At 42.2% G+C, this 20,243-nt stretch overlaps 1 pseudogene; it reads right to left on the reverse strand.

Annotated features, from left to right (window-relative positions):
- Positions 1-313: 313 nt before the first annotated feature.
- Positions 314-5,505, reverse strand: LOC116904307 (annotated as a pseudogene).
- Between the last annotated feature and the right edge of the window lie 14,738 nt (positions 5,506-20,243).

Below are 20,243 nucleotides of genomic sequence, written 5' to 3' on the forward strand. Positions count from 1 at the left end.
GTAATATGTATAAATATAAGGATTTGGTGTTTGCTTATGTTCAGGTCCTGGTAGATGCAGGCACCAAGAATAGGCATATGTATTAGTTACTTCTCTGTTATGAAAAATACCATTATACAAACAAATTAATGAAGAAAGACTTATTTTTGGTTTACAGTTTCAGGAGCTGAGAATTTATCAGGAGGCGGGTCAGGAAACACAGGCACCGAAGGCAGGATCAGGAACTGGCAAAATCACATCATTAACCATAAGCAAGAAACAGAGGGAGAAAAGTGAAAGACAAGAAGAATATGTGCTGTTGCAGTTTTTTTGTTCAATGTTCAGTTACTTTAATGACCCACATCTTCCTTGAAGGGTAGGTGCAGGCAGCAAGGTGACTAACAAGACATGTTCCCTTGAAGATCTTGCCTTGATTGATGGCTTTTCCCACGTTCTGGAAAGCCCCCTTCCAAGAAAAGTACTCTCCAACCAGGATCTGGGTCTCCTCGATACCAGGATCCAGTTTCTGCCATATGTACAACTCATCGTCCACCTGCCGATCTGGACTTAGCTGGGGATAAAATAAAACAAAACAAAACAAAAAAACAAGCAAACAAAAACAGAAAAACAATTTCTGCCTTTGGCCAGTCACCAAGAGTGCTGACACACCTGAGAGCAGAGGTAAGACCACCTCCTCTGCTCTGAGCACCCAGCCTGCAAGCCTCAAGGCACACAAACCCAGGAGCAGACTGGGACAAGGACCCTTCAGGTTTCTGCCTGCATCTGAAGCTGAACCTGTCCCACAGCTCTCTGTACTAAAAATCCTGTGGGGTAGAGAGCTGGACTCTCAGAAGTGCAGACATTCCTGAAAGCTGAGGGGAGATCTCCACTTCTGTTCATGTTCCTGGCCCAAGAGGACCCCACAAAGTGCTCTCTGGGTAGAGGAAGCTAGGAGCAGTCAGGGGCAAGACCCTTCTGGTTTCTGCCTGTGCCCAGAGCTGAAAGCCAATCACCAGGAGCATTGACAGACTTGAGAGCAGAGGTAAGACCAACTCATCTGCTCTGAGTGAACCTCCTGGAGGCCTCAGACACACAAACACAGGAGCAGTCTGGGGTAGAACTCTTGTTTCTGCCTGTGCCCAGAGCTGAATCAGTCCCACAGCTCTCTGTACCCAGATCCAGCTATAAGAAAACAGTTCTACAGGATTGCTGACACACAAGCTTACAGAAGGGTCAAGCCACTGTCAGAGACAGCAAGACAAGAAACACTACTCAATTCCTTCTATAAAGCCAAAATTACGCTCATATATAAACCACACAAAGACCCAACAAAGAGAACTTCGGACCAATTTCCCTTATGAATATCAACACAAAAATACACAATAAAATTCTCCCAAACCAAACCCAAGAACACATCAAAATGATCATCCATCATGATCAAGTAGACTTCATTCCAGAGATGCAGGGATGGGTCAATATACTGAAATCCATCAAACCTACTCCACTATGTAATCAAACTCAAAGGAAAAAAAAACACATGATCATCTCATTAGATGCTGAGAAAGCATTTGACAAATTCAATACTCTTTCATGTTGAAAGTCTTGGAAAGATCAGGAATTCAAGGCCCATACCTTAACATAGTAAAAGAAATATACAGCAAACCAGTAGCCAATATCAAACTAAATGGAGAGAAACTTGAAGCAATCTCACTAAACTCAGGGACTAGACAAGGCTGCCCACTCTCTCCCTACTTAATTCAATATAGTTCTTGAAGGTCTAGCCAGAGCAATCAGACAACAAAAGGAGGTCAAAGGGATACAAATTGGAAAGGAAGAAGTCAAAATATCACTATTTGCAGATGATATGAGATATATATATATATATATATATATATATATATAGTTTACTTAAGTGATCACAAAAGTCCCACCAGAGAACTACTCAGCCTGATAAACACCTTCAGCAAAGTGGCTGAGTATAAAATTAACTCAAACAAGCAGTAGCCTTCCTCTACTCAAAGGATAAACAGGCTGAGAAAGAAATTAGGGGAAAAGATACCCTTCACAATAGTCCCAAATAACATAAAATACCTCAGTGTGACTCTTACTGAGCAAGTGGAAGATCTATAGGACAAGAACTTCAAGTCTTTGAAGAAGGAAATTGAAGCTATCAGAAGATGGAAAGATCTCCCACACTATGGATTGGCAGGATTAATATAGCAAAAATGGCCATTTTGTCAAAAGCAATCTACAAATTCAATGCAATCCCCATCAAAATTCCAACTCAATTCTTCACAGCATTAGAAAGAGCAATTTACAAATTCATCTGGGATATGAAAAAACCCAGGGGAGCGAAAACTATACTCAACAATAAAAGAACTTCAGGGGGAATCTCTATCCCTAACGTCAAGCTGTATAATGGAACAATAGTGATAAAACTGGTACAAAGACAGGTAAATCAATGGAATAGAATTGAAGACCCAGAAATGAACCACACACACCTATGGTCACTTGATCTTTGACAAAGGAGCCAAAACCATCTAGTTGAAAAGAGATATCATTTTCAACAAATGGTGCTGGTTCAACTGGAGGTCAGTATGTAGAAGAATGCAAATCGACCCATTCTTAACACCCTGTACAAAGCTTAAGTCCACCCAGATCAAAGACCTTCACATCAAACCAGATACACTCATACTAATAGATGAAAAAGTGAGGAAAACCCTCAAACACATGAGCACTGAGGAAATTTTCTTGAACAGAACAGTGGCTTGTGCTCTAAGATCAAAAATCAACAAATGAGACCTCATAAAATTGCAAAGTTTCTGTGAGGCAAAGGACACTGTCATTAGGTCAAAATGGCAACCAACAGATTGGGAAAAGATCTTTATTCAGTCAAATAATCCTATTAAAAATGGGAAAATTCTCAGCTGAGGCATATTGAATGGCTGAGAAGCACCTAAAGAAATGTTCAACATCCTTAGTCATCGGGGAAATGTAAATCAAAACAACTCTGAGATTCTACCTCACACCAGTCAGAATGGCTAAAATCAAAAACTCAGGTGACAACAGATGCTGGTGAGGATGTGGAGAAAGAGCAATACTCCTCATTGTTCGTGGGATTACAAGCTGGTACAATCACTCTGGAAATTAGTCTAGAGATTCCTCAGAAAATTGGATATAGTACTACCTGAGGATCCAGCTATTACCACTCCTGGGCATCTACCCAAATGATGCTTCAACATACAACAAAGACACATGCTCCACTATGTTCATAGCAGCCTTATTTATAATAGCCAGAAGCTGGAAAGAACCCAGATGCCCTTTGACAGAGGAATGGATACAGAAATTGTACATCTACGCAATGGAGTACTGCTCAACTATCAAAAATAATGACTTCATGAAATTCATAGGCAAATGGATGGAACTAGAAAGTGTCATCCTGAGTGATGTAACCCAATCACAAAAAACACACATGGTACATACTCACTAATAAGTGGATTTTAGCCCAAGAGCTCGAATTACCCAGATCACGTGAAGCTCAAGAAGAACAACTGAAGTGCACATGCTTCAGTCCTTCTTAAACAGGGGAATAAAAATATTCATAGGCAATATGGAGACAAAATTTGGAGCAGAGACTGAGGAATACCCATTCAGAGCCTGCCCCACCTGGTGATCCAGCCCATATATAGGGAGAGAGAGCCACCAAACCTAGACAGTATTCATGAAGCGAAGACATGCATGCTGACAGGAACCTGATATAGCTGTCTCCATAACGGCTCAGCCAGAGCATGACAAATACAGAGGTGAATACTTGTAGCAAACCACTGAACTGAGAACAGGGTCCCCATGGAGAAGTTAGAGAAAGGTTTGAAGGAATTGAAGGGGCTTGCAACCCCATAAGAACAATACACCAACCAACCATAGCTCCCAGGGACTAACCTACCCAAAGAGTACACATGGTCAGTCCCATGACTCTGGCTGCATATGTATGGTGCATTGTTGGACACCAATGGGAGGAGAAGCCCTTGGTCCTGTGAAGGCTGGACAACCCCCCCCCCAGTGTAGGAGAATTTCTGGGTGGGAAGGGGTGGGACAGGGAGCTTATGGACTCGAAACCAGGAAAGGTGATAACATTTGAAATGCAAATTAAAAAATCCAAAAGAAAAAGGAAAAGAAACCCAAAACAAAACAGCACAGAGGCATGGGATTAGATACTGGACATCGAGATGCCATTTCTTCAAATTTTAGCTCAGAATATGACAGTGGATGCCAGGAGTCACACTGATGTGAACATGCTTCCTATGTTAAATCCACAATTCTTCCTTCATACCCATTGGCCACAGTTCAAGACTCCTAGTGTCTGATATTATTGGCCACTATCCCTAGCACCTTCCTTACCGGAAAGACAAGCTCGTGGCCTCAGAAGACCCACACATCAGAAATGGAGCTGCTGCTGTTTGTTCCAAAGTGGATAACTCTAGCAAAGGCACGCTTCCTGAGTTTGTCCAATTGCTGGAATATTTCAGTGATAAAGTTACAACTCATTAAGGTCTGGGTGAGCTCTTCAGCATACTACAGGGACCAGCCATCCTTATCAAAGTGTTCCTAAAAATATAGCAGCGCCACAGAGAGGTTGTCCTCACTGGAGTGCTTACGCTAAAACTTACCCAACACAAAGGTTCTCTTGGGCAGATGAGCGAAAGGGTCCTTGGCCTTAGGCTCAGCACGATGCCTGCTCACACCCATCCATCTCTTCTTCAGACTCTGGGATAGCTGCGTTTTTTCCTCTTTCTGCTCAGCCTGGGGCTTCTGTTTCTCTACTCATGAACCCTTTTCTTTCCTTGGGTTATCCTTTTAAGGCTGGCTCGCTGCAAACTTCTTAGCATCAAACTTCTCACTAAGTTTTACCTCCCCTAAGATGGCCCTGAACTGGGGCTGGTTAATGCAGGTAAGGAACCATCAGTTGGTACTGAGGAAGGCCTAGTGAAGAGAAGTCTCCAAGAGCTATTTTTAGAACCACAACAGGGTACAGACAACTGTGATATCAGCCAGTATCACTCGCTTACTCACTAGAAAAGTCCCTGTCTTCAAGTGAGTGTCCAGCAGCCCCAGGATTCACTTCACCACCTCTTGTGCATTTTTCAGTATCCTCCTGTTGTGGTGCATAATGCACAAGGTGGGGAACACTGAGGTGCTAGCTGAAGGAATGATGTCATTGTCAACGAAGCTCACCCACTGCATCACCTGAGCTGCCACTTCTGGAGTTCTTCCCTGCAGCTCCTCGTTGCTTACATAATAGGTGATGGCTTTGCTCTCAAACACACAGAATCCATCATCACCCTCAAATGCTGGAAACTTGCCTGCAGAAAATTTTAGGAGAAATTCAGGAGTGAGGTTGGTTTGGCCAAAGTAGAAGGGGGATGTTGCGGAGAGCATGTAGGTCTGAGCCCCACTGTACTGAGCAAGAATGAGGGCCTTGAAGGCCCTCCAGTTTTCAAGGTATGTGTACAGAGTCCCAGCCACCATGGTGATTCCACAGAGAAATGGGATGGGGCTGTCAATTCTACCATAAAGTGAGCTACAAGGGCCCTACTGCAGTTTTAAGCGTGATAATCATTTCTCTATCCTAAATGCAATGCAGACTACAAGATTTGTTTAATAGGCTTTATGGCACAGTAGCTGAGCAGTTATTAATCTATTCCCCTAATCTAATCTGTCTATATCCCAGCCGAGATCCTTGAATTTTGCTATTGGTCTGGCATTCTCTGCTCCAGGTTTGTTCCCATGGTGGTTCCTGGACCCTCTTCTTGTGGCAAATTCTCCCTTTCTCTCTCTCCTTCTCCCCATTCCCTGGCTGGGATTGGAAGTCCAGCTCTATGTTCTCTTCTGCTTAGCCATTGGCTGATCAGATTTTATTGACAAGTCGGAGAATAAATGAAGAGCAATGTTTACAGAATTTTCAGGCAGGAGATACTTAAAATAAGGATCACAATGCTATGTCTGGGTTGCAGTCAGCAGAAAAATCAGCATTTGAATAATCTTTACACAGTGCACAATATTATGACTATAACTATGGAATTTCAAAGCCCACCATCGGTGATGTATTTCTGCCAGCAAGGCTGTACCTCCTAAACATTACTGAACAGTGCCACCAATTGGAGAAAAAGTATTCAAATACCTGAGCCTGTGGAGGACATGTCTCATTCAAACCAGCACAGATGGTGATGAATCTCAACTGGGACAAAAGGCATTCATTGGATACTCAACTCCAGATCCTCTGCTGGGCTCTGGGTACCCTCAGAAAAATGTCATGAGGACTCTGAAAACTCTGAAAAGGAGTCTAAACAGTATCTTCCATGGTCACAGAATGCTCTAATGAGCATAATCTAGTGGCCTTGGAAAGACTATCAGGAAAGTGATCTCTGACTCTGCTTAAAATGGAAACCAGTAAACCTTTCTATTTTGTATGAGATTTTATAATTGAATGTTTCATGGTGTGATGAGATTAAATATGATTGATTTTACATAATCACTTAGCAGTGGATTGATGGGTCGATGGGTGGGTGGATCAGTGATTGGAGGATGTTAAGGTCAGAAAAGTCTTTCTTATTCCAATAGAAGACACATGTAGGCCAGCCAGGCCATAAACAAATGATGATCCTAAGGAGGGAACAAGAATTAACAATTTCAAGGAATAGGGAGAAGAGAGGAACAGTACAAGTGCCCCTCCACCCTCCTTTCTCACACATATTAAAGCCAACTTGGGGGCAAAGGTCCTTTCTCCTCCTGTGTAGTTTAATACTGTGGCTCTAAGAGGGTCTAAGTGTTTGATCTAGGATTTCTCTAACCAAGTTGAGACTACATGTCTTGCACAGTGATCTAAAAACAGGTTAGTATTATGAAGTAATGAGATCCTGGCTGGGCATGGTGTCATACACTTGACATTCCAGTGCCCAGAAGACTGGGCCTGGGTGTTTCTAAGGCCAGATAGAACATTCAGAAAGACCTTGACTGTCTTAGAATTTTCTTTTAAGATGGAAGCCATATTTGTAAGTTATTAAGCAGATTAACGTATTTCAATCATAGTGGCTAAATGTTCAGACCTATCAAGACCATTAATAGTCATGGATATTTTGTCATCAATTTCTTCTGATTTCAACCTAAGTTATCTCAAGCGTTTTAGGTCCGTATTTGTCAAGATAGAAAAGACAAGATGATAGAGCTACAGTAAGCAATTGAGTGCTAGCACCAGACAGCCTGCATTTGAGTTCTGGCATTACCACCTACCAACTCTCTTTCTGCCAGTAAACTTGCCCTGTTGTACACTCACCATTTGTTATGCATGTTAACCAGGTATGGACTGGCTGATGATGAAAGTGTTAAAAGACGAATCAGGAAGAGAGCTTTGAAACTGGTCCTCCTTTGTAGTGTATAAAGTTTACAATTTTGTAAAAGCTGCCTAGTAGTATAAACTATGTATTTGAAATGCACAGTCCACCTTCTTAAATAGCCAGCCCATTTCTCTGAGGAGCTTGTTGGTTTTGCTCCTTGAGAACATTTTATCAGATTATAGGAGCTGGCAGGAAAGCTTTGTTGGTAACGTACTTGCCCTGCTGCCGTGATATCTAAGTTCAGCCCCCATGTGCACTTGAGATGAAAACAGATTCCTGGAGTGTTCACTGGCCATCCAGTCTAGCTTACTGAGGAACTTTTATGTCAGAGGATCAGTCTCAAAAATGAATAAGGTATGGGTGCTGGAGAGATGGCTCAGTGGTTAAGAGCACTGACTGCTCTTCCAGAGGTCCTGAGTTCAAATCCCAGCAACCACATGGTGGCTCACAACCATCTGTAATGATATCTGATGCCCTCTTCTGGTGTGTCTGAAGACAGCTACAGTGTACTCATATATAATTTTAAAAATAAGGTGGAATGAAAGACACAGACGTCCTCTATAGTCATACATGTGAGCACATACATGAGCACACACAGGCACGCCATGTGTACATCATACACATACAAAGAGGGAAGGAAGGAGAGAGGGAGAGAGGTATATGGAGGAAAAAAAGACAGAAACTTGGCTGAATAAACTTTGGTCCTTAACTTCAGAGACTAGTCCCCAAACATCTCAGTAGCAAGCTAGTGAGGGGAAACACAAGATCCCCCCAGATCAGAATCTTGTTCCCTAGAACACACAGCTAGCTGTCTTGCTGTCACTACTGAGATATAACATTCCAGGCCATCTCCCCACATGCATGGCATGCAGGTGATACTGCGGACAGATACATCTCATGCCTGAACATGGACCAGACAGTTCCTCAAACATGCATTTTCCTTTTATATTTGTGCTGTGGAGCCTACCTCAGTCGTACTGGGTAGATTCCTTAGTGTGAGTTAACTCTGTCTAACATGGGGTTTTCATTCACTATCTCGAGCAGTCTACAATTAATCTGATCTTCTCTAGTTGCCCCTCCCTGTTCTTAAAATTTGCTCTTTATGTAGCTGTGCCCAGACTTAGTGTGGCTAGGTTTTGGTTTGGGTTTGTTTCACTTATTTGGGTTTTTCTGTATTAGTTTCTTTTGTGTGGTTGCTCTGGTTATTCTGATCACTGTTGGCAGCCCTACAGATTGAACCTGGTGCCTCAAGCTAGATGCATGGGCTGAGCACTTTACCACTGAGCCACAGCCCGGCCCTTCCCTTTAGCTTTTTGAGGAAATCCCGTAATAATTTCCATAGAAGCTGCATCTCTTTCTGTTTCCACTGGCAGAGTATAACGGTCCTTCTTTTTCCACATCCTTGTAACACCTATTTCTGTTTTCTTGTGGATGGCCATTCAGACTAGAGCAAAATGGGTCTCAGTGTAGTTTTGAGGAGTATTTCCCCGATGGTTGAGGATGCCAACAACTTTTCTTTTCATATATTTATAGGTATTTGTATCTCTTTTGAGAACTGTCTTTTTAATTCATTTCCAATTTCATGAAGGACCTCTTTTTGGTAGAAATTTTCTATTTAAAATGATGATGATGGTGATGGTGATGATGCTGGCTGGAAGAGTGGCCCAGCAGGTAAGAGCACATACTGCTCTTGCAGAGGACCCAAGTTTAGTTCCCAGTACCCATAATCAGCATCTCACAACCACCTCTAATTCCCTAATGCCCTCTTCTGCCTACTTGAGTACCTGCACTCATGTACACATACCCTCATTCATATCATTAAAGAATAAAGTTAATCTACAAATGAAATAATAGTATTAATGTAAGTGTCTGTTCAGTTAGTCTCTGGATTCCTGGTTTCTGAAGTTTGTGAGCATACAGAAGCTCTTTCCTAAAAATAAGTGAGTCTGACAAAGACTGGCAGAGTGTCTCCCTGCCAGAGCCGCTGTGTACCTGCTGCTGAGGAGATGCTCAGCCTGGCGAGCACTCTCAGCCCTGCTCAGCTTCTCTGGGGGACAGCCATCTAATCTTGAAGAAGAGACCATCAATCATTATCCACGGGTCAAAATTTCCAGCTAGGCTAGAGGAAACATTTTGATTAATGCCTGCATGGTGACCTGGGTGACGCCAAGGGCTGGGACTTGTGATGGGAATGAGGTAAGCAGTAATTGTTTTTAATAACCTTGGTCACTTCCCTCCTTCTAGTTCTTATCACAAATGCTAAATTTATTCCACACTAGTAAAACTTGGTCTAGATATGTTATTATGATCAAGGGCCTGTCTCCTAGGAGCCATAGTGGAAGAAAGAATACTTGAGCCCCTGATCCATAGTGCAGTTTGGGTTTATATATCTGGGCTTTTTTCCCCCCGAGAATTCAAATAAAACTGGTTTCATTTGCCTTGAATAATGAAGAAGGCGAGGGCTTCCAGACTTCAAATACTCAATAGATCCTTATCTAAACAGCCCCGAGATCGTGGTGGCAGATACAAGAAGATGTTAGGGCTCTTGATGAAAATATTTACCAGCCTGGAAAATTCATAAGAGCCTTGGAAGCTTCCTGGGCTAAGTTGAATAGAGCAATGAATATCTCAGGCGGCAACAGCATAAACCCTTCAGTGGATGGGGAAGCACAACAAGCATGAGTCCTAACCTGCTTGTGCTAATGTAACAATCGTTGATATAGGACTGGACAGTGCAAGCATGGGGACCTGGCTTTGATTCCCAGAACACACAGAAAAACTAGGCTCAGTACCATGCAGTTATAGCCTGTACACTGGGGGGAGGGGGAAGGAGGAGAGGAAGATTCCTGGGGTCTGCTAGACAGCCAATCTAGTTGAACCAGTGCACTTACACACACGCACACATGCGCACACACACAAGTGCACGCATACACATAGGACCGTGTAAGAACCAGGCCATTATTCACTGAGAAAGGCTCTTCCTTCAGTGGTATTTGTTCCCCCAAATTAGTCTAACCTGGTGAAAACCAGCAGAAAACGTGCACGAGGAATTTTTTTTCTCCAAATTTGAGTCATCGGGACTAAGGAAGAGCTAAGACATTGTCACAGAGGAGCCTGGGGAGATGTGACAACCAAGTGCAGGGTTGTGCCTGGACTATATCCAGAGCAGAACAGCAGGTAGAGAAAAAGCTGGAGAAATCAAAGTGAAGTCAGGGTTTAATGGGTAGCAATGTGCCTGCACACATTTAATAGGCAGCAATGTGCCTGTGCAGGTTTCTTACTCTGACAAGATTTCCTCAGCAATCATGGATAAGAGCAACTGGGAGATTTGGTGAAGTGTACGTTGGGCTCTCTCCACTGTTTTTTTTTTTTTTTCCAATTTTCCAGCAATTCAAAAACTATTCTGAAGTTAACAGGCTTAGCTGGAGCTGGCATTAGCTCCATGAGCTGTCATTCTCCTGAACTCTGCAGATGAACTCCCAGTCGATGGTGGGAACTTGGTGATGACCAAGTGCCAAGCACTTGGTTTGTTGGTTTTTATATGCACATTTTTCTTTTTACTAATATGCTGTGTTTACAGCCACAAGTTTATTGAAAGTAACAACTGTGTTGTCCTATTTGGGAATACATCTGGGCACGCTAGCGAGGAAAGACAGAACCTCGTGGAGGCTGGGCGGAAAGAAGCAAGAACCCTGTGGAGGGTAGGCAAACAAGCTGCATTTCCAACGCCTGCATTTAATTCTCATAAGCATATAAAGCAGTGACTCTCTGATGGCCCTGGCTCTGTCTGTGAGAAGTATCTCTAAGAAGGGTATTGTGAGTCTGGAGAGATGGCTCAGAGGTTGAGAGCATGGACTGCTCTTCCAGGTGACCTGAGTTCAATTCTCAACCACCACATGGTAGCTCAGAACCATCTATAGTGGGATCTGGTGCCCTCTTCTGGCAGGCAGGCAATATTGCAGGTAGATCACTGTATACAAAACAAGCAAACAAATGACTTTTTTTGAAGGACATTATTCTCAGTGCTCTTGAGGAGGTGAACATCTGTTTCTCAGTCTAAGAGGGAAACAAAAATCCCTCTCTCCAGGTATTTATAGATTCTATATCCTCATCAGCTCAAGCATTTACCAAAAAGGGGAAGAACAGAGAGAACTATCACCTATTTTCTTATTATAACACTTCAAATTTCCTAGCACAAAAAACAAAAAACAAAAAAAAAAAAACAAAAAAAAGAAAAATCACGTGCTGCTTGTTTAGAATGAGTGAAGAACAAAGTGCTCCAGAGAAAAGCATGAAGTAATCATGCATGCATGTAATTGCAAACCAGTTTGCAGAGTAGCCCCAGAAACAGAATAAAGACCTATGCAGAGTGGGAATTTCCACACTCTGCACTCAATGCTCATCTCATGTGAAAGAAAGAGGTGCATGGGCTGACTCTCTTTTTAAACCTCCGGGTACTTAATTTCTTAAGTGTAGAGAAACCAATGTCTTTCCGCTCCAAGACAAGCTCGACATCTACCTGCTGATCCATCCTTGCCCCTTGCTATAAGGCAAGAGATTTAATGAGATCACTCAGGGTGTGGGGAAGTCTTTGTGTCAGGGAAAGAACACACCCAGGAGAGCTGGGAAACAGAGGAGTGTTTTGATGTTACAGAGAAGGCAGTAGGCAGATGGGGAATTAAGGGGAAGCGGCTCTGACAAGAGACAGACTGGTTGATTTGGAGAGTCGGCAACAGAACCAATGGGAGCTTTGCAAGACCCAGGACACGTACAAACTGTGTTCACAGCCAGTGTGTGCAGAAATGAATTCTAAGTTCCCCAAACCCCAAATCATTTCACTGTGTCTAGGTAAATGGAAAAGTGAATCAATACCAACAAAATTTTAGCTGTTAAAAAAAAAAGAAAAGAAAAAGAACTGCTTTGGAGATGGGAGACGTGGGTAGGGTGTCTATCTACAAGTGTGAGGACTTGAGTCCGATTCTAAGCCACCCACATAACTGCCAGACAGGCAAGACAGCCAACCTGTAGTCCCAGCAGTTGAGAAATGGAGACAGGGAATAACCACAGCAAGCCACTGTCTTTAAGTTTGCCAGGATTGGCGAGCTCCAGGAGCTCAAGTGAGAGACCTTAACTCAATATATAAGGTTGAGAGTAATCAAAGATCTCTAACATCAGCCTCTGGTCTCCACATGCACAGCACACACACATGTACACCTGCTCCCATACATGTCCCCACACACATGCAAATATGTACACCCAGACAGTATGCATAGAGAGATAATGTAAAATGGACTATTCATGTTAAGAATACGTTTTAGTGAACATGAGTATATGAAGCAACCCTGAAGATACATATGCATATACATACATACTTATATTATGGCTATCTTCACTTCTCAGGACAAACACATCCTAAACTGTAACTTTGGCAAGAAGTCCTCTTTCCTATGAGTCCAAGACAGAAGAATAAATAGAATATCACACAGGTCTAAAATTAAAGACCATAAATCCATCTAGCAAGCTGCGATGGTACTTGGGCAGACATGTTTCGTTATGAAAAAATAAGTGTATGCAAAGGCTTTTTCCTATGTTGTTGTCACATCAAAGGCAGCTGAATCTAATTTTTAACTTCTATACTAGGTATTGAAATGTAATAGGTAGGTTCCTGTGGGGGAGGGCCCAGGAGCAGCAGGAGTCCTGCCTGAGACACGCCGGAACCTGAAGAAACAGACCGGATAAACAGTTCTCTGCACCCAAATCCCGTGGGAGGAGGCTAAACCTTCAGAGAGAGGCAGACCGCCTGAAACCAGAAGAGACTGCTCTCTACACATTACTGATTCAGAGGAAAACACGGAGGCCATCTGGAACCCTGGTGCGGAGGCTCCCGGAAGAGGCGGCGCAGATCTTCCTGGTTGCTGCCACCCGGAGAGCCCGTGGGCAGAACCCCTGAGCGAACTTGAGCCTCGGGACCACAGGTAAGACTAACTTATCTGCTGCAAGTGACTTGCCTGGTGGAATCCCGGGACAACAGAGGCAGAATCCCTCTAGGACTAGAGCCGTCCTGTGTTTGCGGAAGTCCCACCCCGCGGATCCCGGCCCCCAGCAGCTCTCTGCTCCCAGAACCCTTGGGAGAGATGCCTTACCGCCTGGTCAGGTGGGCACTCCTGAGGCTGCAGAGCGGAAGAGACCACCAACACTGCCCACCCCTGCCCACATCCCTGACCCAAGAAGAAACTGTACAAGGCCTCTGGGTTCCTGTGGGGGAGGGCCCAGGAGCAGCAGGAGCCCTGCCTGAGACACCGCCGGAACCTGAAGGAAACAGACCGGATAAACAGTTCTCTGCACCCAAATCCCGTGGGAGGGAGAGCTAAACCTTCAGAGAGGCAGACATGCCTGCGAAACCAGAAGAGACTGCTCTCTGCACACATTACTGATTCCAGAGGAAAGCACCAGAATCCATCTGGAACCCTGGTGCACTGAGGCCCCCGCAAGAGGTGGCGCAGATCTTCCTGGTTGCTGCCACCGGGAGAGCCGTGGGCAGCACCCATGAGCGAACTTGAGCCTCGGGACCACAGGTAAGAACTTTTCTGCTGCAAGTGACCTGCCTGGTGAACTCAAGGTACAGGTCCACAGGAACAACTGAAGACCTGTAGAAAGGAAAAAAACTGCCCAAAAGCAGAACACTCTGTCCCCATAACTGACTGAAAGGGAGGAAAACAGGTCTACAGCACTCCTGACACACAGGCCTATAGGACAGTTTAGCCACTGTCAGAAATAGCAGAACAAAGTAACACTAGAGATAATTTGATGGCGAGAGGCAAGCGCAGGAACCCAAGCAACAGAAACCAAGACTACATGGCACCATCAGAGCCCAATTCTCCCATCAAAACAAACATGGAATATCCAAACACACCAGAAAAGCAAGATCTAGTTTCAAAATCATATTTGATCATGATGTTGGAGGACTTCAAGAAAGACATGAAGAACTCCCTTAGAGAAACACAGGAAAACATAAATAAACAAGTAGAAGCCTACAGAGAGGAATCACAAAAATTCCTAAAAGAATTCCAGGAAAATATAAATAAACAAGTAGAAGCCCATAGAGAGAGTCACAAAAATCCTAAAAAGAATTCAGGAAAACATAAATAAACAAGTAGAAGCCCATAGAGAGAGTCACAAAAATCCTGAAAGAATTCCAGGAAAACACAATCAAACAGTTGAAGGAATTAAAAATGGAAATAGAAGCAATCAAGAAAGAACACATGGAAACAACCCTGGATATAGAAAACCAAAAGAAGAGACAAGGAGCTGTAGATACAAGCTTCACCAACAGAATACAAGAGATGGAAGAGAGAATCTCAGGAGCAGAAGATTCCATAGAAATCATTGACTTAACTGTCAAAGATAATGTAAAGCGGAAAAAGCTACTGGTCCAAAACATACAGGAAATCCAGGACTCAATGAGAAGATCAAACCTAAGGATAATAGGTATAGAAGAGAGTGAAGACTCCCAGCTCAAAGGACCAGTAAATATCTTCAACAAAATCATAGAAAAACTTCCCTAACCTAAAAAAAAAAGAGATACCCATAGGCATACAAAAGCCTACAGAACTCCAAATAGATTGGACCAGAAAAAAACACCTCCGTCACATAATAGTCAAAACACCAAACGCACAAAATAAAGAAAGAATATTAAAAGCAGTAAGGAAAAAGGTCAAAGTAACATATAAAGGCAGACCTATCAGAATCACACCAGACTTTTAGCCAGAAACTATGAAGGCCAGAAGATCCTGGACTGATGTCATACAGAACCCTAAGAGAACACAAATGCCAGCCCAGGCTACTGTATCCTGCAAAACTCTCAATTAACATAGATGGAGAAACCAAGATATTCCATGACAAAACCAAATTTACACAATATCTTTCTACAAATCCAGCGCTACAAAGGATAATAAATGGTAAAGCCCAACATAAGGAGGCAAGCTATACCCAAGAAGAGGCAAGAAACTAATCGTCTTGGCAACAAAACAAAGAGAAGAAAAGCACACAAACATAACACATCCAAGTATGAATATAACAGGAAGCAATAATCACTATTCTTAATATCTCTCAACATCAATGGCCTCAACTCCCCAATAAAAAGACATAGATTAACAAACTGGATACATAGCGAGGACCCTGCATTCTGCTGCCTACAGGAAACACACCTCAGAGACAAAGACAGACACTACCTCAGAGTGAAAGGCTGGAAAACAACTTTCAGGCAAATGGTCAGAAGAAAGCAAGCTGGGTAGCCATTCTAATATCAAATAAAGTCAATTTTCAACAAAAAGTCATCAAAAAAGATAAGGAAGGACACTTTATATTTATCAAGGAAAAAAATCCACCAAGATGAACTCTCAATCCTAAATATCTATACCCCCAAATACAAGGGCACCTACATACGTAAAAAAACCTTACTAAAGCTCAAAACACATATTGCACCTCACACAATAATAGTAGGAGACTTCAACACCCACTCTCATCAATGGACAGATCATGGAAACAGAAATTAAACAGAGACATAGACAGACTAAGAGAAGTCATGAGCCAAATGGACTTAACGGATATTTATAGAACGTTCTACCCTAATGCAAAAGGATATACCTTCTTCTCAGCTCCTCATGGTACTTTCTCCAAAATTGACCATATAATTGGTCAAAAAACGGGCCTCAACAGGTACAGAAAGATAGAAATAATCCCATGCGTGCTATCGGACCACCACGGCCTAAAGCTGGTCTTCAATAACAATAAGGGAAGAATGCCCACATATACGTGGAAATTGAATAATGCTCTCCTCAATGATAACCTGGTCAAGGAAGAAATAAAGAAAGAAATTAAAAACTTTTTAGAATTTAATGAAAATGAAGGTACAACATACCCAAACTTATGGGACACGATGAAAGCTGTGCTAAAGAGGAAAACTCATAGCGCTGAGTGCCTGCAGAAAGAAACAGGAAAGAGCATATGTCAGCAGCTTGACAGCACACCTAAAAGCTCTAGAACAAAAAGAAGCAAATACACCCAGGAGGAGTAGAAGGCAGGAAATAATCAAACTCAGAGCTGAAATCAACCAAGTAGAAACAAAAAGGACCATAGAAAGAATCAACAGAACCAAAAGTTGGTTCTTTGAGAAAATCAACAAGATAGATAAACCCTTAGCCAGACTAACGAGAGGACACAGAGAGTGTGTCCAAATTAACAAAATCAGAAATGAAAAGGAGACATAACTACAGATTCAGAGGAAATTCAAAAAATCATCAGATCTTACTATAAAAAGCCTATACTCAACAAAACTTGAAAATCTGCAGGAAATGGACAATTTCCTAGACAGATACCAGGTACCGAATTTAAATCAGGAACAGATAAACCAGTTAAACAACCCCATAACTCCTAAGGAAATAGAAGCAGTCATTAAAGGTCTCCCAACCAAAAAGAGCCCAGGTCCAGATGGGTTTAGTGCAGAATTCTATCAGACCTTCATAGAAGACCTCATACCAATATTATTCAAACTATTCCACAAAATTGAAACAGATGGAGCACTACCGAACTCCTTCTATGAAGCCATAATTACTCTTATACCTAAACCACACAAAGACCCAACAAAGAAAGAGAACTTCAGACCAATTTCCCTTATGAACATCGATGCAAAAATACTCAACAAAATTCTGGCAAACCGAATCCAAGAGCACATCAAAACAATCATCCACCATGATCAAGTAGGCTTCATCCCAGGCATGCAGGGATGGTTTAATATCTGAAAACCATCAACGTGATCCATTATATAAACAAACTGAAAAGAACAAAACCACATGATCATTTCATTAGATGCTGAGAAAGCATTTGACAAAATTCAACACCCCTTCATGATAAAAGTCCTGGAAAGAATAGGAATCAAGGCCCATACCTAAACATAGTAAAAAGCCATATACAGCAAACCAGTGGCTAACATTAAACTAAATGGAGAGAAACTTGAAGCAATCCCACTAAAATCAGGGACTAGACAAGGCTGCCCTCTCCCTACTTATTCAATATAGTTCTTGAAGTTCTAGCCAGAGCAATCAGACAACAAAAAGGAGATCAAGGGATACAGATCGGAAAGAAGAAGTCAAAATATCACTATTTGCAGATGATATGATAGTATATTTAAGTGATCCCAAAAGTTCCACCAGAGAACTACTAAAGCTGATAAACAACTTCAGCAAAGTGGCTGGGTATAAAATTAACTCAAATAAATCAGTAGCCTTCCTCTACAAAAGAGAAACAAGCCAGAGAAAGAAATTAGGGGAAAGCGACACCCTTCATAATAGACCCAAATAATATAAAGTACCCCGGGTGTGACTTTAACCAAGCAAGTAAAAAGATTTGTACAACAAGAACTTAAGACTCTGAAGAAAGAAATTGAAGAAGACCTCAGAAAATGGAAAGATCTCCCATGCTCATGGATTGGCAGGATTAATATAGTAAAAATGGCCATTTTACCAAAAGCGATCTACAGATTCAATGCAATCCCCATCAAAATACCAATCCAATTCTTCAAAGAGTTAGACAGAACAATTTGCAAATTCATCTGGAATAACAAAAAACCCAGGATAGCTAAAACTATCCTCAACAATAAAAAGGACTTCAGGGGAATGCTATCCCTGAACTCAAGCAGTATTACAGAGCAATAGTGATAAAAACTGCATGGTATTGGTACAGAGACAGACAGATAGACCAATGGAATAGAATTGAAGACCAGAAATGAACCCACACACCTATGGTCACTTGATTTTTGACAAAGGCCAAAAACCATCCAATGGAAAAAAAAGATAGCATTTTCAGCAAATGGTGCTGGTTCAACTGGAGGTCAACATGTAGAAGAATGCAGATCGATCCATGCTTATCACCTGTACAAAGCTTAAGTCCAAGTGGATCAAGGACCTCCACATCAAACCAGACACCTCAAACTAATAGAAGAAAAACTAGGAAGCATCTGGAACACATGGGCACTGGAAAAATTTCCTGAACAAAACACCAATGGCTTATGCTCTAAGATCAAGAATCGACAAATGGGATCTCATAAAACTACAAAGCTTCTGTAAGGCAAAGGACACTGTGGTCAGGACAAAAACGGCAACCAACAGATTGGGAAAAGATCTTTACCAATCCTACAACAGATAGAGGCCTTATATCCAAAATATACAAAAGAACTCAAAAGTTAGACCGCAGGGAGACAAATAACCCTATTAAAAAATGGGGTTCAGAGCTAAACAAAGAATTCACAGCTGAGGAATGCCGAATGGCTGAGAAACACCTAAAGAAATGTTCAACATCTTTAGTCATCAGGGAAATGCAAATCAAAACAACCCTGAGATTTCACCTCACACCAGTGAGAATGGCTAAGATCAAAAACTCAGGTGACAGCAAATGCTGGCGAGGATGCGGAGAAAGAGGAACACTCCTCCATTGTTGGTGGGGTTGCAGACTGGTACAACCATTCTGGAAATCAGTCTGGAGGTTTCTCAGAAAATTGGACATTGAACTGCCTGAGGATACAGCTATACCTCTCTTGGGCATATACCCAAAAGATGCCCCAACATATAAAAAAGACACATGCTCCACTATGTTCATCGCAGCCTTATTTATAATAGCCAGAAGCTGGAAAGAACCCAGATGCCCTTCAACAGAGGAATGGATACAGAAAATGTGGTACATCTACACAATGGAATATTACTCAGCTATCAAAAACAATGACTTTATGAAATTAAGTAGGCAAATGGTTGGAACTGGAAAATATCATCCTGAGTGAGCTAACCAATCACAGAAAGACATACATGGTATGCACTCACTGATAAGTGGCTATTAGCCCAAATGCTTGAATTACCCTAGTTGCCTAGAACAAATGAAACTCAAGACGGATGATCAAAATGTGAAGGCTTCACTCCTTCTTTAAAAGGGGAACAAGAATACCCTTGGCAGGGAAGAGAGAGGCAAAGATTAAAACAGAGACTGAAGGAACACCCATTCAGAGCCTGCCCCACATGTGGCCCATACATATAGAGCCACCCAATTAGACAAGATGGATGAAGCAAAGAAGTGCAGACCGACAGGAGCCGGAGGTAGATCGATCCTGAGAGACACAGCCAGAATACAGCAAATACAGAGGCGAATGCCAGCAGCAAACCACTGAACTGAGAGCAGGACCCCGTTGAAGGAATCAGAGAATGAACTGGAAGAGCTTGAAGGGCTTGAGACCCCATATGTACAACAATGCCAAGCAACCAGAGCTTCCAGGGACTAAGCCACTACCTAAAAGACTATACATGGACTGACCCTGGACTCTGACCTCGTGAGGTAGCAATGAATATCCTAGTAAGAGCACCAGTGGAAGGGAAGCCCTGGGTCCTGCTAAGACTGAACCCACAGTGAACTAGACTGTCGGGGAGGCGGCAATGGGGGAGGTGGGGAGGGAACACCCATAAGGAAGGGGGGGGGGGGAGGGGGATGTTTGCCCGGAAACCGGGAAAGGGAATAACACTGGAAATGTACATAAGAAATACTCAAGTTAATAAAAATCAAAGTCATGTCTAAAAAAAAAAAAAAAAAAAAAAAAAATGTAATAGGTAAGTAAGCAAGGTTATAATGAAAATTCTTGTGTTATTATAGACTTTTGATTAAAAAAAAAAGTGTTCCCAGCCATCATCTTACCAAAATTACTAATTCCATTATTATGGTTATAATTTTATTTATTTTACATTCTACTTATGGTAGTCAGGTGATTGATTTTTTAAAAGCGATATCTAATAGCCTTCAATATGCTTGCATTTTTAATATATTTCATCAAGAATGCAA

This window comes from Rattus rattus, chromosome 6, assembly GCF_011064425.1.
Source record: "Rattus rattus isolate New Zealand chromosome 6, Rrattus_CSIRO_v1, whole genome shotgun sequence".
Classification (NCBI taxonomy): Eukaryota; Metazoa; Chordata; class Mammalia; order Rodentia; family Muridae; genus Rattus; species Rattus rattus.